The sequence below is a fragment of the Macrobrachium nipponense genome, chromosome 20 (genome assembly GCF_015104395.2).
Source record: "Macrobrachium nipponense isolate FS-2020 chromosome 20, ASM1510439v2, whole genome shotgun sequence".
NCBI lineage: Eukaryota > Metazoa > Arthropoda > Malacostraca > Decapoda > Palaemonidae > Macrobrachium > Macrobrachium nipponense.
This window is the reverse complement of record NC_061089.1, coordinates 71,483,913-71,509,470: the sequence shown is the minus strand read 5'-3', so window position 1 is coordinate 71,509,470 and position 25,558 is coordinate 71,483,913. Positions and strand designations below refer to the sequence as shown.

At 37.0% G+C, this 25,558-nt stretch overlaps 1 long non-coding RNA gene across 1 annotated transcript in view; it reads left to right on the top strand.

The window, feature by feature from the left end:
* Positions 1–25,558, top strand: part of LOC135221302 (uncharacterized) — a 356,859-nt gene that overhangs the window by 136,507 nt on the left and 194,794 nt on the right. Inside the window, exon 2 of the long non-coding RNA XR_010315900.1 lies at positions 6,552–6,582. This is a non-coding gene — a long non-coding RNA (uncharacterized LOC135221302). The remainder of the gene's footprint in view (positions 1–6,551; positions 6,583–25,558) is intronic.

Here is a 25,558-nt window from a genome sequence, read left to right as displayed (position 1 = left end):
GTAGCATTGTAACTTTATAGCGTCATTGCAAACGTACTGATGTTGTCAACGCTTTTTTGTTTTCTATTTTATCTGGTTTATTTATTTTATTTTATTTTATTTTATTTTGTACTGTTGTGACACTACTCTTCTGTTCGTTTTTAGTAATGTATTTCATTTTCATTTTTTTTATTTTGCATATGGCTTTATATATATATATATATATTATATATATATATATATATATATAGATATAATATATATATAGATAGATATAGTATATATATATATATATATATATATATATATATATCATGGATATATATAAAAAGATATATGTATATATATATATATATATATATACTTCACGGGTGGATATTCACAAGTATAAAGACAGATATTATTGATTTACAAATACACATATTTATATATAAAAGACTATATATATATATATATATATATAACATATATATATCATATATATATATATATATATATATATATATATATATATACATGTATGTATATACATATCTATCTATCTATCTCTATCTATCCTATCTATCTACATATATATATATATATATATATATATATATATATATATATATATATATATATATAAATATATATATATACATATATACATATATATATATATCATATATATACACCACACACACACACACACACCTACACCTCCATTCGTTCTCTCACTCTCCTGCAAATGTTTTCCCATGAAATCTAAAAGGTTTAGTAGTGCCTAAGATTTACGAGATGGCTCTAACATTTCCAGCAAAGAGATGCATCACAACCTTTCCTTCTTTGTGTTGCAATGGAGAGAGAGAGAGAGAGAGAAGAGAGAGAGAGAGAGAGAGAGAGAGAGAGAAAGTTGACTCTTTGTTTAGCATCAACTCCGGATTCAAATTCTCTGTTGATTGTGGCAATATTTCCTGCTCTTAACGCTTTGAAAGGCAAGTGCTAGTTTATGGATGTAATTTCCTCTCACGTTCTCCTTCATCATTTTTTTCTGATTTCTTGTTGCCTTCTCCCTTATCTTATTCTTTTATTTTTCTCACATTTTTACTTATCTCTCGCTTTCTTTTTTTCTCTCTCGTCTACCATCTTTGTCCTGTTCCAGACTGCGCCTGGAACCTCTTGTGCCTGTTTGTGTGTGTATGTGTGTTTGTTTGTCTTTTCTCTCTCATTCTATTTTCGTTCAGTTTCTCTGTTTCTCTCACTTTTTTATCCATTTGTGTAGGCGTCTTGACATTCCATGGCTCTGCAGCCATGAACTTCTTGTGTTTCTGGTGTGTGTGTGTTCGTGTTTGTGTGTGTGTACATGTATGTGTGCGTGTGTGTGTGTGTGCGTCGCTTCTTTCTCTCTCTCTCTCTTTTCTCGATTTTCATCTATTTCTGTAGGCACTTGCTATTCCATTTTCTGCCATCCTCAAAGTCTGCCTGGAACTTCTTGCGTTTGTGTGTGTGTGTATGTGTGTGTGTATTTGGGTGTGGTATAAGTGTGTGTATGTGCCTGTGTATCTGTGAATGTCTGTCCGTGTATTTGTGCTTTCCTCCTCTCTTTAGAAATGGGAGTTATTTCCCGCCCGACTCCTTCATCCTCTTGACTTTGTTAAGAGGGCGTGAGGGCGGCTTTCATTTCCGCCCTCGCTGCTGCAGAAGGAATCTGCCTCATTTCCCGGGGTAATATGCAGTTATGGGATGCCGGGCTGGTAAGATGATGATGTTGCCATTTGTGCAAGAGAGGTTTTGTGCAACAGAGGCTTCAATGGTGCGTTCGCGACACCGATATTACTCGATGAAGCTTTTTCTGGTCTTAATGAATTCTGTGTGGGGGTGGGGGGAGTGGGGCTTAGTTCTTTTTATTGTTGTGATTGTTTTGATTAATGAAAGATTAATCAATATTGCTTTTTGGAGCCTTTTTAATGAATGCTTTTATTTTTGCCTTGGTCCTTTTTATTATTGTAATTTTTTTTTTTTTCATTAGTGAAAAATAAATAGATATTGCTTTTTAGGAGCCTTTTTTGGTCTTAATGAATGCTTTTTATTTTTTATTTTTTTTGCCTTGGTTCTTTTTATTATTGTGATTTTTCATTAATGAAAAATTAATAGATTTGCTTTTTGGGGCTTTTCTGTTCTTAATGATGTTTTTTTTTTTTTTTTGCCTTTGTTCTTTTTATTATAGTGGATTTTTTTTTATAACTGAAAAATGAATAGATATTGCTTTTTGGAGGTTCATTTGGTCTTAATTGATTTAGGTATCTATTTTGCTTTAGTTATTCTACTGTTATGATTTTTTTATTAGTGAAAAGTAGTCTTTTTCGAGACGTTTTATTTCTGGGAATAATTAACAAGGTTAGCATGAATTAACACAATTAACAAGGTCAACAGGAGTTAACACAGTTACTAGGTTAAAAAACGTCAAAACAAATAACAAGGTTGAGTTAAAACTGTAACTAGGATAAAATAATTAAAAACAATTAACAAGGTTAACAGAACTTGAGTACAGTGACTAGGTTAAAATAACTGAACAATTAAGAAAAGGCCAATTAAGAAAATAAGTGGCCTATTTAAAATAAGTGAAAACATACAGAACTGAGTACTGACTAGGAAAATAACTGAAAACAATTAACAAGGCCAATAGAAGATAAAACAGTGACTAGGTTAAAATAAGTGAAAACAATTAACAAGGCCAATTGAAGATAAAAACAGTGACTAGGTTAAAGTAAGTGAAAACAATAATAGAAGATAAAAACAGTGACTAGGTTAAAGTAAGTGAAAACAATAAAAAGGTCAACAAGAGTTAACAGTCAGTAGATTAAAAGAAGTGGAAATAAACAATACTGTTAAAAGCGTAGCTAGGTTAAATTAAGTGAAAACAACTAGCAAGGTTAACACAAGTTAAAATAATTAACAAAGTTAACATAAACGATACTATGGTAGCTACTGCATTAGTTTTAATGAAGGGGTTTCATCATATCCAAGTCGCCAGAGAAGAGAGAGAGAGAGAGAGAGAGAGCCAGAGGATAGAGAGAGAGGAGAGAGAGAGAGAGAGAGAGAGAGAGAGAGAGAGAGAGAGAGTAGATTTTTGTGTTAAATTAGTTTGGCATCCGGTTAACTTTGGAAGCTTCCTCTGGACAAGAACGAATTATAGAATTATTTCACGTTTGAATAACTATCACAGATCCAGAAATAGTTCTGGATGCTGCAAACCATTCTCGGAATAGTTCACTAAAGGCGATTCATTCTCGTAAGTGGTGAGTCGAGTTTAAAATATAAAATGCTTTTCTCTTTCCGGTCCTTCAACTTTTGATTGTCCTGGCTGGGGGAAAAAGCACCCAGAAGAATGTGGGCCCAAAAGTTAGGCTATCATCTAATAAATGGCACGTGCTTCGTGTCTCCTACTCCTCTCTCTCTCTCTCTCTCTCTCTCTCTCTCAAAAAACTCTATCAACTTTGTTTTTTCTCTCATCTTCTCTCTCTCATTAAAAGTTTCATTACTTTGGTTTTTTAGTTTATTTTTTCTCTCATTATTTTTCAGTTTTATTTTTCTGTAAAATAAATCTATCCGTCCGCCCTCAGATCTTAAAAATAACTGAGGCTAAAGGGCTGTAAATTGGTGTGTTGATCATCCAGCCCTTCTATCATCAAACATACCAAATTACAGCCCTCTACCCTCAGTAGTTTTTATTTTATTCAAGGTTAAAGTTATCCATAATCGTACGTCTAGCAACGCAACATCACATGCCACCACGACCGACTGAGAGTTTCATTCAGGATTATTCGCTGTACAGAAAACTCGATTGCGCCAAGCAAACTTCGGCGCATTTTTTACTTGTTTATATTTTATTATCACACGGTCGTTATATCTGCATTTTGATGCGGATTGTTTGTACACTAGGAACATTACCCCATCCTCACTGATACCATCCTCATCCTTCCCTCATTATGAACTTTATACATCCTCTTCTTCCCCATTAACCCCAATTTTATCCCTATTTTTTCCACTCCTTTCCACAAGAAGAGCTCTATACATCAGTGAACATTGTATCGCTTTAATCTATAACACTTGAGACAGTCAGTATAGGATATACTCGTCAGATATGGTGGAGAACTCAGAGGGAAGCACTCAAGTAGTTATGGTTTTTATCGATGTGAGGGATCTCAAGATATTCTTGTGGTTGTTGCGGTTTTGTATCCTTTTAATATTTCAATTTTTTGACGTCTAGTTTACGTTCTAAATACGGACAGAAATCCATATTATGATTTACTTTAATTAGTTGGGTTTTGGCTACATTAGCAATTGTATGAAACATTGAAAATAATGGCTATTATTCAGCAGGCAAAAATTAATATTTATTTTTAAGGTTATATTAAATTCAAAAATGAAATCAATAATCTTTCAGCCGTGTCCATTTAACATTCTAGACATTACTTTCGCTGTACTACTAAAAAAAGCATTCGAAGCGAAACGAATACCATTCCTTTTCTCGCTGCCTTGATCCATCAGTGTTCCAGTATTCCAGTATTCCTGATTTCGAGAAGCGCCATCAGATGAACGTTGAAAACTTCAGTTCCTACTTCGTTCCTCAATGTCCTTTCCCGTTGCTAATTGACATTCGTGTTTGACAACTTCAGAGAGACTTATATAATATTCCCTTAATCGCTGTTGCCGGGCCACGACCGAAAACAAACCCATCACGATGAATGAATGAATGAAAGGAGGGGAAGGAAGAGAAACAAAAGCTCACCATTTCATCTTACATCACGGATGATCACTGGGCGACTCTCTCCGACAGCGGAAACTTCAACAACTTCGAAGTGTAACTCCACTTCGTCGAAGTTTTGATGAGAAAGTTTGCGTTGCTCTCTTTCGGACTTCGGGGGCCAGCCGGAAAAGTTTCGGCTTTGGGTAAATTACACGACGGTGCCTCGGAATCCCTCACTGTGGGCGGGTGGGTTGCGGGGGGGATTGGTTTCGGTTAGGGCGGCCTCCTGCCACGTGCTGTCACGATGGTCTATTCGGAATGTGGGCGGGATTGGGCTGATTTAAAGGAGATTAACCAAACGAAAAAACTTCTTTCAGTTTTCTTCTGAAGATTGGAAAAGAAACCCACAAAATTACTGTGTATAACGTGTTTACTCATAAATATTTACCTTTTATCTTACTCAACACTCGAGTACTTTCAGGCCCTATCTGTGCCCCTTTTTCAGAGAGAGTAGGTTGACCCAGGCTGACAACCTACACATCTCTTGAAAAAGGGCCACAGATAGGGCCTGAAAGTACTCGAGTGTTGAGTAAAATAAAGTGTAAATACTTATAAGCAAACACGTCATACACAGTAATTTTGTGGGTTTCTTTTTCAATCTTAAAGGGGTTCGACCACTGGGAAGGTTTGGGGGGGACGTACCCTACTTGGGGGACTCCCTTCTCTTTGTAGTGAAATCTACTACTATCGGGTTAAAACTTCTGTAAACTCTTTTCAAGTCAAAAGGTTTCGCAGCTTCCCGATAGTATGACCCACGTTCTAATTTGCAATAAAGTACATTTTCATAATAAAAACATTACAAATGTTCATAATAAAAACATCACAATTTTCGAAGTAACTCACGCTCTTTTATCGGAGGAGGACAAACGTATTGAGAAGTTTTTTATATGTAATTTTTCTTATATACAATTTTTTATATACTATGATATGCAATTTTGAAAATATACTTATTTTCCTTTTAGCCATACACCACATAAGATATTTGTCTTTTGAAAGCAGGTGTTCTTTGGAGTCTCTCTCTCTCTCTCTCTCTCTCTCTCTCTCTCTCTCTCTCTCTCTCTCTCCGGAATTACTGAATTTCACTTCGATTAAAGGAATGGAGAAAGTGGCAGATCGAAGTGAAAGTTTTGTTTTGAAGAATCATCTTGTTTTTACTACTGTGCTTTGCCGTCCGCACTTTTTTCTACCCGCCCTCAGATCTTGAAAACTACTGAGGCTAGAGGGCTGCAAATCGGTGTGTTGATCATGCACCCTCCAATCATCAAGCATTCCGAATTGCAACCCTCAAGCCCTAGTAGTTTTCATTTTATTTAAGGTCAGGCCACCACCGGACCATGGTTAAAGTTTCATGGGTTGCGGTTCATACAGCAGTATAACGAGACCACCGAAAGATAGATCTATTTTCGGTGGCCGTTATTATATGCTGTACAGAAAACTCGATCGCGCCGAAGAAACTTGGCGCATTTTTATTTATTTATTTATTTATTTATTTATTTATCTATTTATTTATTTTCTAATTAGCTCACTTTGTGACGAATGACTTTTAATATTTATTTTCATTTACCGGGAATTTTATGTAATTCCGTGAAATACATTTAAAAAAAAAGAAATGTGAATCTTAAGTGCATCACATATCATCACTTATGCAATTTTGTATTTCTGGAAAAAAAATACTGTCGTTTTACACCACGAGAGGATGAAAGAAATGCCAAAAAATGAACACGTTAATTCCGAGTTTAGTTAATTTAACATGAATTAATTACGATGTTTTTTCCACTTCCAGGCTCTCGGGAGACTCCATAACCCGGATGAAGGTAAGAGTTATTTTTTTTCTTTCATTTTTTGTACCGGAAAATATTTACTTTACAAACAGAATTATTAAGATGAGGGCAGAGGTCCAGAAAAAAAAAGTACATCCAACTTTAGGCTCTTGAAATAACACGCGATAAAATGCCAGCTTGTTTTTCTAAGGAAAGAACAACAAAAGAATGTTGTTGTGGTTTTTGTTTGGTTTTTGTTTAAAGTGCGTTGCTTTTTTTTTTTTTCTCCCAACTTTCGACAATTCTCATAACTCAATGCTATCGTTTCTGCCCATTGGCTGTTATTTATAGAGAGGCGAATGGTAACCTTAGTCTGGGATTTCACAGATTTTCTGAGGAGTTACTAGCGGTGGAAGTGCAGGTAACTGCTCTCTCTCTCTCTCTCTCTCTCTCTCTCTCTCTCTCTCTCTCTCTCTCGCCAGAGTTTAAAAATAAGCCAACAAACCATAGAGGTTAGTTTATTCAAATGTTATGTACATTGTCCGCAGAGTTTCGTCGTCTTTCTCACCTCTTAAATGTGTTAATTCTATACCAGGTAATTAAACACCTTTTGAGTTAATTGTTTCTTTGCCTGAGGAAGTCGAGAGCGATTTTGAACCGAGTGAATGCAGCAGTCAGCTGTCAAAACAGGTGAAATTAATTCAGAAACTGGATCTCTGGTGAAAATAGGTTATTTTGAACGTTGGACAAACAGGTGAATTTAGCTGTCAAAGAAAATGGGTCATCTTGAACTTTTGACAACCAAGTAAATGCATCAGTCACAGAAAATGGGATAAGGTTAGAATCCATTTCAACTTTCAGATAGGAAATAGAATTAAAAATGAAAATAGGCTCTATTTTCCAGCTCTCCAGAACTCATCTTCCAGAGGGTGGGGTTTGGGGAGGGGCGGGGAAAGAGCGGGCGGGGGAGTATCTCATTCTCAGACGCATCCGAGAGAAAGAAACAAAGCACCTTGAAAAGTCATGCCATGAAAAATGTGGGTTTCTCCTTAATTTTCTGTTGAGGAGGCGAATGTTTTTTAAAAGTGCGAAGTTTAAAAGCTTTTAGGGGCGGAATGAAGTCTGCCCCGGGAACCTAATTTCCTCGAGAAATACGATCCTTTGTTCTAAGAAATATCTTGAGGAGTATTTTTTTTATTTTTTTTTTTAGAGAAATGTTCCACCAGGTCCAGAAACAAGAGTTGAATACTCTTGAGAACAACTCCTCTGCTTATTTCGTCCGACAGCTTTGTACCAGGTGGTATCGTTCGGTGAGAGGCGAAATGCTTCTTCTTATCTTTTCGATTGCAGCGTGGATGCTGTCTTATCGCTGACGTTGTTGCGGGAGGCTCCGTCAATCATAATAGTATATCTATTTATTGCTGTAAAAGCCTTGGGGGCTCTGTGCATGCTGCTGGCTGCAGAGGCCAGTTCGATAAATGCAATCTGTTCTTCCGGAGGGCTTCCAAGTTTTTACCTGGAAGAACAATTCATTTTCAACATTTCCTTCATTCTGTTTAAATGCTGCTGGCTGTTATTTCATTTACTACATACATACATAACTGATAAATAAACATATATTCACCTATATAATAGGGAGATACCAATATATAATATTATTTATATAACTATATATATATATATATTAGTTTACCGTTGATTGGTGTAGTTCCTGAGAAAAATCGAGACAATAGCCAGTACACGGCTCCTGAATCAATAATAGACCTCATGCATGGTCCACAACATGAGCTTCTTCATACAATATATACATCCCGGTCTCCTTCCCAATTTTACTTTTATCATTTCAACCATAAGTGTTTTCTATGCAGCATTTTCTATGTAGCATTTTCTTGTTATTACTCATTTTTCTAGCATTTGCTTATACCATGAGTCACTTCCTGCAAGCATCCATGCTCGTCGAAACCCATGTCAATCCATCCTTCTATTGATATTTCTTTGAATCAGACTAATGCGTATTTCCCAATATGTTAAGCAAAGTTATTCCCCCATAATTCGTACACTCAAGTGTGTCAGATTGACCCATCTGTAAAAGAACACTTTTTCCTCTCATCCATTCCTCCAGAACCTTTTCCACTTCTAGATATAACATACACATCCCGGCCAGCCACTCAGCTACACGTAGTGTTTTTACATTTATTATAAAGCCACTTTTACTCTTGCATCCTTCAGCAATTCTTCAAGTAGACATTAGATTGTATTCTCTTCAAAGAGATTTTTTCCATTGGCATCTTGTATTCTGATATCCATTAGCTAATTAACCTTTTTCTTTTTTACCTTTGCTCTTATAAAGGAAATATATCTCACCATAGATTCAATTACTCGGAATTACCACTAAATTATGATCATACTCGACCATTTTCTTTCCACTGAATTGGTCATTATCTATTTTATTCACCATCGTGAATACAGCTACTTTATGATTTATTTTGTCCTTTGTTATGCAAATGCACTTCAAACAGTCTTCTTTCCTTCCTTCATTGAGAACAGCACTTAGTGCTTTCAATCCCTTTTCCTAACCCCTTTTCCTAACCCCTTTTCCTAACCCCATAAACACCCCTTGCTGACTCTCTGACCCTACCCTTTAAATTTTGTATGCCCCTCATATAAACCCTTCCATTTAAGTCTTTACCTCTAGTCCACTTTATCAAAGTTTTATCCATCTCCTCCATATATGCCATTCTCACGTCCCTCTTATCGTCCACTTGTCTTAATTACGTTTATTTCCACATTTCCTACCCTTCCTCTCCATCTGACAGTTCCGCTGTTTTCATTTTCGTTTCAACTAGATGATGATGATCAGATATACATCCAGCCACTTCATGCTCTATTAGTCACTCTTCCTTAATTTATTTTCCTCTTGAAGGATAGTTATGAATGTTCTCGTAAGCGTGTTATTCTCAGTAGGAAACCACCTTTGCAAATACATTAACACGAGACTCTCCATTCTCGCCTACTCCGGGAACCTCATGCCTGCCTTCTTAGCATGCATTGCCATCATTCTTCCTCTAATGTCTTCTCCCTAACTCTCTCTCTCTCTCTCTCTCTCTCTCTCTCTCTCTCTCTCGAGTAAAAAAAAGGAGCATTAAAAGCATTTTCTCTCTGGCCTCTCTTTAGTTGCACCATTAACCTTTTTTCTCACCTGACGAAAAAGAAACGAGAGAGAGAGAGAGAGAGAGAGAGAGAGAGAGAGAGAGAGAGAGTTTGGGGTATGGTGGGGTGGGGGTTGGAGATCTAGGCTGCCGAGTAGGAACCACCACCACCTCCTCCTCCTCCTCCTCCTCCTCCTCCTCCTAACTTCAAGTTTATAACGCCTCCGGCCAGAAGGGGGAGAAATAGTCCAAGTGGCCTCGAAATTTGTTTTTGGTGAAGAATACGTCGACGGGAGATGTTATAAAAAATAAAAACTCTTGCTGGGTGCATATTTAGAGGGAAAGACATCGAAGAGAGAGAGAGAGAGAGAGAGAGAGAGAGAATATTACGGACATGTTGCAAGGATAGACATTGCAATCGCCATTGCTCATCGCTTTTTTGTTTATTATTAGAAGTTCCCTTCTGTCTTCTATCCAGTGTTCATTCATGATAATGGAAGGCATTTTATATCTCGTCGATGCATGACACACGAAGGAGAATCAGCTGTGTTTTCTCTCAAATAAAAGTCAATTATGTCTTTAAAAAAATAAAATAAAATCAGTAGTTTCTTCTTTCAGAGGAAAGAAAAATCAGCTGTCTTCATTCAGAAAAGAAAAAATCAGTTCTGTGTTCTTTCAGAAAATAAAAAAAAAATTATTTTCTTTCAGAAAAAGAAAAGAATCAGTTTTGTCTTCTTTCAGAAAAAGAAAAAAATTTGTTTTATTTTAGAAAAAAAAATCAGGTTTGCATTCTTTCAGAAAAAGAAAAAAATTTGTTTTATTTTAGAAAAAAGAAAAAAAATCAGTTTTGTCTTCTTTCAGAAAAAGAAAATAATTTGTATTTTATTTCAGAAAAAGAAAAAAAAATCAAGTTTTGTTTTCTTTCAGAAAAAGAAAAAGTTGCATTTTCTTTCAGAAAAAAAAAAAAAATCAGTTTTGTCTTCTTTCGGAAAAAGAAAAATTATTTTTGTCTTTTTTCAGAAAAAGAAAAATTATTTTTGTCTTTTTTCAGGGAAAAGAAAAATAGTTGTCTTCTTTCAGAAAAAAATCAATTGTGTCTTCCATAAAAACGAAAAATAGTTGTGATTTGATAAAAGGAAAGTAGGTTGTGTCTTCTCTCAGAAAAAGCAAAATCAGCTCTTTTCTCTAGAAGAAAATGCTAATATTCCCCTTCTCTCTCTCATTGTGTCACAAGTGTTGATTTAATTCGTATTGGCTCATTAGAAAGTAAGATAGGGCCCCCCGCTAATTCCACATACAATCTTGGGATAGGGTTGCATTATTCAGCGGCTCTTGTGACCATTTGACTCAAATGGCATAATGGAACTCCCACAATTCCGTGTCATCCTGGCTACGGTAGTTAGTTTCCCAATGGTAGACGGCGGTAGGTACCGGGTGTACCATCCTGACCATGGTATATATACGAATAGTATCCCAATGGTAGACAGTAGTAGGTACTATGGTGTATGATCTTAGCTATGATAGATATAGTTTCCCAATGGTAGACGGCGGTAGGTATCGGGTGTACCATCCTGACCATGGTATATATACGAATAGTTTCCCATTGGTAGACAATGGTAGGTACTATGGTGTGTCATCTTGGCTTTGGTAGATATAGTTTCCCAATGGTAGACGTTAATAGGTACTGTGGTCTATCATCTTGGCTATGGTAGATATAGCTTCCCAATGGTAGACCGCAGTAGGTATAGCCGTGTGTATCGTCGTGGCCTTGGTAGATATAAGAGTAGTTTCCCAAGGTAGACAGCGGTAGGTATTGCTGCGCTAGTAAGCGGTACTAAAAAAAATGGAACCTGATGGACAATTCTTTAAATGTAAATTTGTCTGGAGACGTTTCTTTTACGTTCTAAAATGGCGTCTTACGTAGGTGACGTCGGATGGAAATGAAAAAGGCTTCGTGTTATACTTGGAAATGAGAGTTGGGTTTCTCTAAGAGGGAAAAAAAATCTTACTTTTGTCTTATGATACTTTGCATTTGAAAGTGATCTTATCGTATTCTTGGAATGGTCTAACTTTCCGTCTGAACTCCTCCTCCATTTCTTCCTCGTCCTTTCTCGCTCTTTCTCCTCCTACTCCTACTCCTCTCGCTCTTTCTCCTCCTACTCCTACTCTGCCTCCTCCTCCTCTTCTTCTTCTTCTCCTCCTCCTCCTTTTCTCCAACCTTGCTCTTTTTATCTCGTATTCCGCTTTATTCCCAGACAATTGTCTCCCTTAGAAGCGCCGATCGTCATTAGGATTCTTTGTCTCCTCTCGCCATTTTAACTCTCGTCTCTCCCACCCCATTGTTCGGAGTCTTTGCATTTCCATCTACCACACTCCTCGCCTTTCTCTCTCTCTCTCATTCTCTCTCTCTCTCTCTGTGTGTGACTCCACCACCGCCGCCGTCCCAATGGCTCCCTCATTACTTTTGAGGCCCTGTCATTATCATCATCACAATTTCATAAATGTATGGGAGACGAGATGGAAGGTGGAAGATGGAGGAGTTGGAAGTGTTGAGGGAAATAGGGAGGGAATGGGAGGGAGGGGGAGGGGAGGAGGAAAGGGAAAGAGAGAGATAAGAGAGGGCGAGAGAGAGGGAGGGGGAGGGGTAGTTGCCATTTATGATTGAGAGGTGAAGTGTTTATGGGGATGGATGTTGATGGTTTGGGCGTCGAGGAGAGAGAGAGAGAGAGAGAGAGAGAAGAGAGAGAGAGAGAGAGAGAGAGAGAGTTAGTCTCCAAGGAACGTGGGGGTTTTTTTTTTTTTTTTTTTTTTTTTTATGGATGAAGAGCTGTCGGAAGAGTGTTGGAGGGAGGGGGGGGGGGGAGGGGGGGGGGGCGGTGTAGCGATTGGGGGTGGGGGTGGGGGAGGTTGGTGGTCGAAGTTGAAAGGGAGTTTTTTTTTTTTTTTTTTTTTTTTTTTTGAAATTGTTGTTGTTGGAGAGCCTCCCAGAAGGTGATTGAGGGTTACGTTTGTTCGGTATGAGGAGGCTTACAAGGTGGGAAGATTGATAGAGAGAGAGAGAGAGAGAGAGAGAGAGAGTTTACGTGCAATTTGACTTTCATCGATAGGCATGATTGATCATTATTATGTATACAATATAGATCCAGTTTGCCACTAAGTCCATAGTTAGGAAAATTGATATTTACGCTCACAGCTGACTTAATTAAAAGTAATATGGCCCTCTTCAAAGTTGCGTAATATGTATAATGTGTCCTTTTTTTTCATTTTAGATAACAAGACTTTTAATGCCTTTACGCCAGCTATTTTTTATGTGAATGGAGCTGTAGCAAATAACAAAGAAATATTCACTTTTGAGTTTTCAAAATATTTTTTTATCGTATCAATAATCTTTAAAATTGATTTGTCATTTAAATATTTTGCTGAGTAATAAATCATCTGTGTTATATGTACATATTTATTTATTTATTTATTCCAGTGCTTTATATCGTATTACGTGCCGTTCGATATATTTAGATTTATCTACGACATTTCCTCATTATTTGATCATTTATTTGCTGTTGCAAACATATTATATATATCCCGCTTTTGAAAATGCATTCGAAATTGCAAAAATATTCTGTCCCTTATTCGAAAATTTATTCGCATTGCAAAAATATTTTATCCCTTACTTGAAAATGCATTCGCAAAAAAATATATCATTTCGATATGGACGTGGATAGAAATTTATCTGATAATATTCTGACATGTAAATAGAAGGAAAACAGATCTATTGACGACTGAAGATGCGACATTCTCTCTCTCTCTCTCTCTCTCTCTCTCTCTCTCTCTCTCTCTCTCAAATAGAATTATTATTTAGATGATCCATCTAGGATACCATTCCAGCAATTCCTATTTCGGGACTTCATTTGCATAACCGTATTTGATCGAATCCAAAACTTCCCTGGAATAGCAGATAAAATTAAAAATATATATACTTTTTCCCCTTTGGAGTGTTATGCTGGAAACTTTGTGAAGGTGGCTGGGTGGTTCCAGCCTTTTGGGAATCCCAGTCAGAGGAGAGAGAGAGAGAGAGAGAGAGAGAGAGAGAGAGAGAGAGAGAGAGAATGACATCATTTGAATTCCTCACTCCAGAAAGTAAACAGATTTGGTATTCATTTTTATCTTTGTTGGAATGATAATGATGATGATAATGATGATGATGTGATCTCAGCTTGTGAGATAGTGGCTGTAGGTGTTTTGTTGCGTTGCCTTCAGTCTTACGAACTTCTTAATCGTATGCTGGAATAGCAATCATTATTAAAATGAGTTGAAAATTGTTATAGTTGGAATTTGTTCTTCGAAGGTATTTTCCTTTGGTAATACAGCAAAATACAACTTTTTAATGTATATTACAGTATTTTTCATAATTGCCACAAAACTGATTTTTTTAACCTAATTGAAAATTTCGAAAAATATGTGCTTATAGTAGCCATTTTTTGTAACTGTTATGCAATATATTATCCAGTGAAAGCATGTGGAAACACAAGGAAACTTTATCTTTTAGTTATTGTTATAATTTTTTTGTGAAGTGAAGCGAAAAATGTATTTGAGAAATATGTTTAATTTTACATTGTATAAAATTTCTACTCCTACGTGGTAGTCGATGATGTAATTCAAGGACATTGGTATTTTTAGGAGAATATTATCAATCAGTAAGAATTCAAGAACATTGTTTTTTATAGGTGAATATTATCGATCAGTAAGTAATAACCATTAAAACAACGACGGAGAATAAAATAAACATTACCAAAACTATATACTGGTAAGTCAAGAGTAAAAACACACTGAAGAAACAGGAGAATCTATATCCTTTTTTCCTTTAAAGAAAAAACTGTAAGATAATTTTCTGCCCAGTCCTGTCTCGGGACGCCATTTGCATAACCATATTTGATCGAATCCAAAACTTCCGCGGAATAGCGGATAAAAAAAAGAACAAGAAAAAAAAGTAACTTTTCCAAAAGGGAGTGTTATGCTGTAAAGTTTGTTTGGGTGGCCGGCTGGTTACAGTCTTTTGGGAATCCCAGTCAGGAGAGAGAGAGAGAGAGAGAGAGAGAGAGAGAGAGAGAGAGAGAGAGAGAGAGAGAGAGAGAGAATTCCTTCCTCCTAAAAATAAATAGAATAGGGATCATATTTTTTTTTATCTGCAAGGATGTCAATTATGATGAGGAACTCAGATTGTGAAATGGTGGCGATAAGGGCTTCAATTCGAATTAATTTCCTCCAAATTTGCTGTTTCTGATCTAATTAGGAAGGGGGGAGGGTGTGAGGAGAACGGAAATGATTATCAAAAAATACAAAAACTGACCAATGGGAATTCTAATTTTATCTTCAAAATTTGTTTCTATTCTTCAATTTTGCTTTTTCTGATCTAATGAGGTTGTGGGGGGAGGGGATAGGAGAACCGAAATGATTATAAAAAAATATAAAAACTGACCAATGAGAATTCTATCATTTTTCCCTTCAAAAAATTGATTCTGACCTTCAAATTTGCTATTTCTGATCTAATGAGGGAGGTAGGAGAACTGCCATGATTATTAGATATATATATTGGCAGATGAAAAGCCAAATATTTTCCTTCAAGATTTTGATTGTGGTTTATGAAATTTAAGCTGTGAAGCCAAGCACAGGGACACTTGCGGCCACTCAGCGCTCAAGACATACAGAGAGATCCAGAAAATGAAGAATATGAAAGCACAAGGAACTGGCGGTGGAACTGGGTGGAAAAAAACCCCCACAGGTGCACTAAGGAGTAAAAGTTAGAGAGGTCGAACAGCCGGAATAATGATTCAGGTTTTGAGTTCGGTAGAAATCTTTCAAAATCTTGAATTTATTGTCATTTGGGACTCATCATAGCTAAATATTTTTCGATCCCTTACATATTCTTCATTATATATTTTTTTTGGGGGAGGAGTGTGGGGATTGATAACCAGTCATTTTCACAGTGCTAATGAAAATGAATTTTACTTCGATATTGATAATGGAGAAATATTTTATGTCTCGATAACGGTCTCGTTTTTTGGAGTCTGTAATGACACTAATAAATTTGGCTGCTTTCATAAAAGGCAGGAACGATGACAGTTATGTTAATAGTGGAAGTAATTAAGATGATAAATGGGCTTTTTTTTTTCTTTTTGTTCTTATGGTTAGCGATGAGATAAGAATAGTAGAGGTGGCGTGACTACCAGTCTTCACAAAGGAGGATAAAAAAGTGCTTTGTTTATAGAAACGACAAAAACAAAAAAGTAACACTTAAAAGGAGCTTGAATGTCAGTACGTTTATATAAGGAACATTAAATATTGATAAAACAGGATACTTGATGAGTACACAAAGGCACTGTAGAAATACTGTAGGTGACAGAAGATACAGGGCGCCATTTGTAGTGCATTTGTGGCTACACATCCCTGGAAGACATAATATCACCAGAAGATATTTAACACCAGAAGATTGATGCTTCTCAGCACTAGAATATTTATCCTGGAGGAGATACGTAACACTGGAAGCTTTATCTAATAGATATATTAGATAAATCTAATAGAATATTTGTCCAACAGAAGATATTTGATACAAGAAGATTTATTCAACAGAGGATATTTAATACAAGGAATATTATCCAACAAAAGATATTTAATACAAGAAGATTTATCCAACAGAAGATATTTAATACAAGAAGATTTATCCAACAGAAGATATTTAATACAAGAAGATTTATCCAACAGAAGATATTTAATACAAGAAGATTTATCCAACAGAAGATATTTAATACAAGAAGAATTTATTCCAACAGAAGATATTTAATACAAGAAGATTTATCCAACAGAAGATATTTAATACAAAAAGATTTATTCAACAGAAGATATTCAATACAAGAAGATTTATCCAACAGTAGTTACTTAACACTGGAAGATTTATCTGATAGATAGAATAAATAAATGTAATAGATTTGTCTATAATAAATAAATCTAATAGATTTGTCTAACAGAAGATATTTAACACTGGAAGATTTATTCAGCAGAAGGTACTTGATAATGAAAGATTAATATCTCTACAAAAGCCCTCAATTAATCAGGCATTTGAAACCTCAGAATAATAACTATTGTCCTGGAAGGTGTCTGGAAACTTAAATGGAAACGTAATATCTTTGACCTCGATTCCCGAGGAAAAAAGTCACTTGGACCAACAGATCTCGAAGGCTTTCGACCAAGAACCGAGTGACCTTTCAACATAGAAGCTGTTCATGGTTTAGGGTTACGAAAGAGGAAATGCATTTTTATACATTTTCATCTGCTTATCTATTTATTAAATTATTATTTTTCCCTCTTTAATAAGTGGGATCTCTTGTTATTGTATTTCCCTTTACTTCCTCTTTCTTCTTCCTAATGAACACCACATTCTTTGGAAGCTTGAATTTCAAGTCAGTGTCCCCTTTGGTGGGATTGTTCCATATGAATAGGTTTCATAATAATAATAAAATAATAATAATAATAATAATAATAATAATAATAATAGAAATTCCTGAAGCCGAACCAAGTTAGAGACTCTGGGAAAACGTATGGAGCAATCCGGTATCACACAACAAACATGCAACATGGCTCCAGGAGGTCAAGGAAGAAGAAACAGGGAGAATAAAACAAAGATTCACAGAGATCACGACAGACACAGTCAGACACCAACTAAAGAAAATGCCAAACTGGAAAGCCCCAGGTCCCGATGAAGTCCATGGATACTGGCTCAAAAACTTCAAGGCCCCTACACCCACGAATAGCAGACAACTCCAGCATTGTATCACACAAATCCATGCACCCAAATGGATGACCGCAGGAAGAACATCCTTAGTACAAAAAGACAAGAGTAAAGGAAATATAGCCAGTAACTACAGGCCTATCACCTCCCTACCAATAATGTGGAAGTTACTAACAGGTATCATCAGTGAAAGGCTATACAACTACCTAGAGGAGACAAACACCATCCCCCACCAACAGAAAGGCTGCAGAAGGAAGTGTAGGGGCACAAAAGACCAGTTCCTGATAGACAAAATGGTAATGAAGAACAGTAGGAGAAGGAAAACCAACCTAAGCATGGCATGGATAGACTATAAGAAAGCCTTCGACATGATACCACACACATGGCTAATAGAATGCCTGAAAATATATGGGGCAGAGGAAAACACCATCAGCTTCCTCAAAAATACAATGCGCAACTGGAATACATTACTTACAAGCTCTGGAATAAGAAGAGCAGAGGTTAATATCAGGAGAGGGATCTTCCAGGGCGACTCACTGTCCCCACTACTCTTCGTAGTAGCCATGATTCCCATGACAAAAATACTACAGAAGATGGATGCCGGGTACCAACTCAAGAAAAGAGGCAACAGAATCAACCATCTGATGTTCATGGACGACATTAAGCTGTATGGTAAGAGCATCAAGGAAATAGATACCCTAATCCAGACTGTAAGGATTGTATCTGGGGACATCAGGATGGAGTTGGAATAGAAAAATGCGCCTTAGTCAACATACAAAAAGGCCAAAGGTAACGAGAACTTGAAGCGGGATAAAGCTACCAATGGGGCAGCAACATCAAGAACACATAGATGAGACAGGATACAAATACCTGGGAATAATGGAAGGAGGGGATATAAAACACCAAGAGATGAAGGACACGATCGGGAAAAAATATATGCAGAGACTCAAGCCGATACTCAAGTCAAAACTCAACGCCGGAAATATGATAAAAGCGATAAACACATGGGCAGTGCCAGTAATCAGATACAGCGCAGGAATAGTCGAATGGACGAAGGCAGAACTCCGCAGCATAGATCAGAAAACCAGGAAACATATGACAATACACAAAGCACTACACCCAAAAGCAAATACGGGCAGACTATACATAACACGAAAGGAAGGAGGGAGAGGACTACTAAGTATAGAGGACTGCATCAACATCGAGAACAGAGCACTGGGGCAATATCTGAAAACCAGTGAAGACGAGTGGCTAAAGAGTGCATGGGAAGAAGGACTAATAAAAGTAGACGAAGACCCAGAAATATACAGAGACAGGAGAATGACAGCCAGAACAGAGGACTGGCACAACAAACCAATGCACGGACAATACATGAGACAGACTAAAGAACTAGCCAGCGATGACACATGGCAATGGCTACAGAGGGAGAGCTAAAGAAGGAAACTGAAGGAATGATAACAGCGCACAAGATCAGGCCCTAAGAACCAGATATGTCCAAAGAACGATAGACGGAAATAACATCTCTCCTATATGTAGGAAGTGCAATGCGAAAAATGAAACCATTAACCACATAGCAAGCGAATGCCCGGCACTTGCACAGAACCAGTACAAAAAGAGGCATGATTCAGTGGCAAAAGTCCTCCACTGGAGCCTGTGCAAGAAACATCAGCTACCTTGCAGTAATAAGTGGTACGAGCACCAACCTGAGGGAGTGATAGAAAACGATCAGGCAAAGATCCTCTGGGACTATGGTATCAGAACAGATAGGGTGATACGTGCAAATAGACCAGACGTGACGTTGATTGACAAAGTCAAGAAGAAAGTATCACTCATTGATGTCGCAATACCATGGGACACCAGAGTTGAAGAGATAGAGAGGGAAAAAATGGATAAGTATCAAGATCTGAAAATAGAAATAAGAAGGATATGGGATATGCCAGTGGAAATTGTACCCATAATCATAGGAGCACTAGGCACGATCCCAAGATCCCTGAAAAGGAATCTAGAAAAACTTGAGGCTGAAGTAGCTCCTGGACTCATGCAGAAGAGTGTGATCCTAGAAACGGCGCACATAGTAAGAAAAGTGATGGACTCCTAAGGATGCAGGATGCAACCCGGAACCCCACACTATAAATACCACCCAGTCGAATTGGAGGACTGTGATAGAGCGCAAAAATCAAAAAATAATAATAATAAATAATATAATAATAAAAATAATAATAATAATAATAATAATAACATAATATAATAATAGTTTTGGAAGACAAGTCTGGAAGGAAAGTATTGATTCTGTACCAAAAGAGTTTGGTATCTAAAATTGGCGTAACAGAGGGAGGACGTAGTTAGTTTATATTGAGACATATATATATATATATATATATATATATATATATATATATATATATATATATATATATATATATAATTTTTTGTGTTTTATATGTGTGCATATATGTCCATCCCACATGCTGAAATGAGACCTAAAAGTAATTATTAACCAAAAACAAAGAAAAAAAGTAGTCAGGCTTCCATCATCATTTTTAAAAGATGCCCCAGGCACGCTACTCAGCGACCTAAATTCCACACGAGGTCATTCATTCATCCCTATTTCTTTTTTGTTTTGTTTATTTTTGTGATAAAACCTTGAAGTGATATATTTTGGGTTTTTTCCCTGCTGGGGACCATGTCTGACAGGATAAACCCATCCAGTTATGAGATGAACAAGAGTCGTATTTTCAAATCAAGCTCTTCGCTGGACGAGAGTTTACAGGTAGAAAGACTGTTGACATAAGACTTATGCGTTGCGAAGATAATGCAAGTCACAGGTAAGGCTCTGACCACCTGCTGTTGCCTGATAGATCAAAATCGCGCTGTTTGCCTCCCTTCGAATATGACGCGTCTTCTTGACACGTAACTTCGGGCACCTGAGTGAGAAATGCGTCGAAGTATATTGTAGCTATACGAAGTATCAGTCATGTTCAGATACGGCGACAAGATTTACAGACCGACCCACAAAGAGCTTGTTACCTCGCAACAAAAACTTGACGACGGATAAACTGCGGGGCGATGCTATTATATAGCTTCCTCCATCTTGTCCTTCATACTGTCAAAAAGGTGGTACCACACATATGTATACAGGTAACTACAACTATATGTGTTGCTGTTATATGACAGATGGTATGAGTCCCACAGGATAGTTTTTTTTTTTTTTTTCTTTTTTTTTTTTTTTAACAAAAAAGATTATTGGACAGAACTCTCTCTGTCGCACCGACTTATTTATAGCCTTTTAAGTCACCTACACTCACGAATCCTTTCTTAATTCTTGCTGCTGTTCAACCTCTCTAACTATTACTTCGTAGTACAACTGTGGTGTTTTGTCCCAATCCCAATATTAGATCTTTTTACTCCATCTCATTTATTTTTTCTGGATGTCTTTTATCTTGCTGTCGAACCGGTCTCAACTTATCTTTATTTAGGATTCGGTATAAGAATTCTTTCAAGTGTCCAGTCAATACTATTTTGATATCTTGTTGTTCTACAGCTTTTACGCATTAAATTGTTAAATATACACAAATGTGAAATGTGTACGACACACACAGGACTATATGTATATTTCTGGACTGATTTTAAATCCAGTTTAAGTGGACTAACTTACGGCTTTATTTATGTTTGTCGTTACTTCAAATCTCATCAAATGTATCTTTTTATTACCCCCATAAACTCTCAGTGTAAACTATAGTCTGGAAAATCAAGTTTTAATCTATATTGAATAGTCTCTCTCCTCTCTCTCTCTCTCTCTCTCTCTCTCTCTCTCTCTAACAGCAACAGTGTGGAAGAGTTTCAAAGAAAGATAGACAAAATCATCACGACACTGTGAATGAACAGTAAAACCTGCTCTTTCAGATAAGTGAGCACACGATGTCTCCTCGGATGGACTAACAAGTCTTTGAGACATCCTAATCCTTGTAACTCCTTGTAACTCTCTCAGAATTCTGCATCCTGACTAGCGTAGATGCAATTCATGAACCTGTATCTGTTACCAGGTGAATCGATGTAGCACTTACTAAAAATTCATTAATGCCAATTACAATTATTTTACTTTTAATTACTATTTACGTAAAGGTGCTTTACGTACCTTATCCTTGCTTTAGTTGACGTAATGTGCCCAGCTCGAGAGCATCGCGAGGAAGCATTTACGTTGGAACAGGCCGTAAGTTGTTTCATTAGGACCTGAAGTCCTTCTTAGGAATTCGGACGCGGTGTAATTGATATTCAACTGCCGACATTCAGATGTTATGCGGTCTTCCTCCGAATCCGTGTCGTGTCGTGAGAGAGAGAGAGAGAGAGAGAGAGAGAGAGAGAGAGAGAGCGAGATAACAGGCAGAGTTATCGGCGTTTGTTATTGTCACAGCACCTCTAGTACTGTTGATAATTTCTTTTTTGTTTTGTCTTGTTTGTTTGTTTAAGCCTCGTGGCGAAAGAAAGACGCTGTCTTTTGATATAAGTACACTCGCACTCACGGTGGTCTTGGCGTCTTGTGTGTACGGAGGGAATTTATAATAACTAATAATAATAATTCGTGTCTTTTCTGTTTGTTTTGCTTTGGGATCGAGATGTTTTTATTGATTCCTTGATGGTTTTTAATTATTAAGACAGAAAGTTAATTTTTTATAGGAATTAACTTGAATTATATTGTGTTCCTATGACAGTAGAGTGGTGGTTAGTTTTTTATGTAAAAATGCCTCTTATTTTGCATTTTTTTTATTTGTTTGTGCGATATTTTTCTCCTAGATTTCTGATACCTCCGACATCCACACGACCTTGCTGAGCCAAGTTCCCTTTAGTACTTAACTAATCTTATGGTACCTGTACTCTTGTTTTTTAATCTGTCCATCCGCCTGTGGTGTTTTGTATTGGTAACACTGCGTCCCGGGCGGTTTAAATAGTTACGCTGTGTAAGTTTTAAGTAAATAAAAGGATATTCTGGGGTACATTTGCAACTGAAAAAGTGTTTTAAATAATTTACTGTATCCGAAATTTACACCCGTTAATATTCGAAATAGGATAATGTTATTATTGTTGAGTGTACGCTGTATGTAACTATCTAAGGCCCGGGACGCAGTGTTACCATACGCAGACACCACAGGCGGATGGACAGATGGAAAAAAACGAGTATAGCCCTTGCGAAAGATCCCATGTTGGCTTAAATCCAGCTTTAACTGAACCAAACCAACTTTTTCTAGATTAGAAAATTCTGCTTTTGTTGTTGCTGCTGCATAAAGCGATTTGTTTGTTTTGGTTAATTACATTTTACAGTTAAAGCAGGAGCAAGTTAAAAAGTTCATTAACGTATTGAGTAAAACCTTCGAACAGAATAACCAAAAGTGAAAGAAGAGATAAATAGAGTCAGGTGGAACAAGGCGTGATCCGACCTCCAGCTTGCTGGTCATAGTATGTTGTTGCATCAACGAAAATTAAAATAAATACGCTATATTTATTAGAAATAATTGATCCGTACCGTTCAACATGCACATTATTTATTTTTTACATTTCCATTCTAATGAATAAATCATAAATATCCTATCCTAAAGTTACCGTATCTTTAACTCGTCGCAAGACACCTTTTCCAGACCTATCTAGGCTTTTCCAGATTTATTTAGGCCTTTTTCCAGGGACCTAGATAGGCTTTTTCCAGAACCATTTAGGCTTTTACCAGACCTATTTTCTTTATCTTTCCAGATTTATTTAGGCTTTTCCAGACCTATTTAGGCTTTTCCAGACCTATTTAGGCTTTTCCAGACCTATTTAGTCTTTTCCAGATTTATTTAGGCTTTTCCAGACCTATTTAGGCTTTTCCAGACCTATTTAGGCTTTTCCAGACCTATTTAGTCTTTTCCAGACCTATTTAGTCCTTTCCAGATTGTATTTAGGCTTTTCCAAGGAACCTATTTAGGCTTTTTTCCAGACCCATTTAGTCTTTTCCAGATTTATTTAGGCTTTTCCAACCTGGATTCTGCTTTCCAGATCTATCTAGGCTTTTCGATGGGGCTTTCCTAATACCCCCAAATAAGAACAACAGCAACAATCAAGTAGTTTGTAGTAGACTTACTCCCCGAGTAAGAGAAAAAGGAAGCTCAGAAAAATACAGATGAAAGCCATCCTTGTTCTGGCACAGTCTCTTGCAGTAGATCAATGAAAATAGATGAAACCAATTGAAAAATGAATGAAATAAAGATAAATAAGTTAATATATCCTTAACACACAGCTAAAAAAAAAAACATGTCGTAGGCCTATCGTCTCATCCTGACCAATGTATACAACAGGTACTACTCAGGTTTCCCCAAAATGGCTCCGAGGAGAATGGATGGTACCCACCCGACGAAAACCGCCTGAAGCACTCTGTACCCCGGGGGCTAAGAAACAGAATTGATGCTACACACACGGGAGGTGAGAGAGAGAGAGAGAGAGAGAGAGAGAGAGAGAGAGAGAGAGAGAGAGAGAGGTGGTATTATCTCCCGCATCTCCGGGCCAATTCTTCACAGTGGGCATGTGGTGAATATTTATAAGCTTTCGTGATGGCTCGATTCTTACGCCAGGGTGGTAAAATGGAGTAGGCACGCGAAGAAGACTTTTCCTACCCCGAAACCGTGAGGTCATATCTCTCTCTCTCTCTCTCTCTCTCTCTCTCTCTCTCTCTCTCTCTCTCTCGTTTACGACTCAGAACCGGACGGATTTCAGACGTCATATTATTATCTGCTCCGTTGACAGTCTCACGGTGGGTGCTTTAAATTTATGCGCCATTAGTCTTAATACACCTCAGGGTATACAGGTGAATTTGATACGCTTTTCATATGATCCCCGCCCTCCTCCCCCCCCCCCTTTTTTTTGTTCCTGAAACGTTTTATACATTTTCTCAAAACTATTTATTGAAATTGGTCTTGCTGTATCAATGTGAATTGGCCTTTCTGTATGATTGTAAATTGGTCTTGCTGTATGACTGTAGATGGGTCTTTCTGTATTTCTGAAAATGGGTCATCTGTATGACTATAAATTGATCTTCCTGTTTGTTTGTAAATGATCTTTCTGTATTATGACTGTAGCTTAGTCTTCTTGTATTACTGTCAATTGGTTATTCTGTATTACTGTAACTTGGTCTTTTTGCATGACTGTCAATTGAATTTCCTGTATCACTGTATATTGGTCTTCCTGTATTACTGTAAATTGATCTTTCTATATCACTGAGAATTGATCTTACTGTATTTCTGTAAATTGCATCTCCCAGTATTTCTTGTTAAATTGTCTCCCAGTATTTCTGTAAATTGGTCTCCCTGTATTTCTGTTAAATTGGTTCTTCCTGTTATTCTGTAAATTGGTCTCCCAGTATTTTCTGTAATTGGTCCTCTCCCTGTATTTCTGTAAATTTGGTCCCTGATTTCTGTAAATTGGTCTCCCAGTATTTCTGGTAAATTGGTTCTCCCTGTATTTCTGTATTGGTCTTCCTGTATTTTCTGTAAATTGCTCTCCCAGTATTTTCTGAAAATTGGTCTCCCAGTATTTCTGTAAGTTGGTCTCCCTGTATTCCTGTAAATTGGTCTCCCAGTATTTCTGTAAATTGGTCTCCCTGTATTTCTGTAAATTGGTCTCCCTGTATTTCTGTAAATTGGTCTTCCTGTATTTCTGTAAATTGGTCTCCCTGTATTTCTGTAAATTGTTCTCCCAGTATTTCTGTAAATTGGTCTCCCTGTATTTCTCTAAATTGGTCTCCCAGTATTTCTCTAAATTGGTCTCCCTGTATCTCTGTAAATTGGTATCCCTGTATTACTGTCACTTGTTCACGATCGCTACATGTTTCAACAACTAAGTTTAATTGCTTTGATATTGCAAAGGGTCATCGTGTGTTTCGTGTTTACCCAACTGTCTGTCAACAAGATGTAAACATCCTAAGTGCTTGCTTGTTCCGGCAATATTCAGAATGGCCCGCTCACGTGCATAGCGAGTTACTCTGCATACCGTATCTGTGTTTCGTATTACTAAAAATATCTAGCAAAATAATGCGCGCGCATTTCACGTTACACAAACACGTATGCAGTGAATGAGGCTA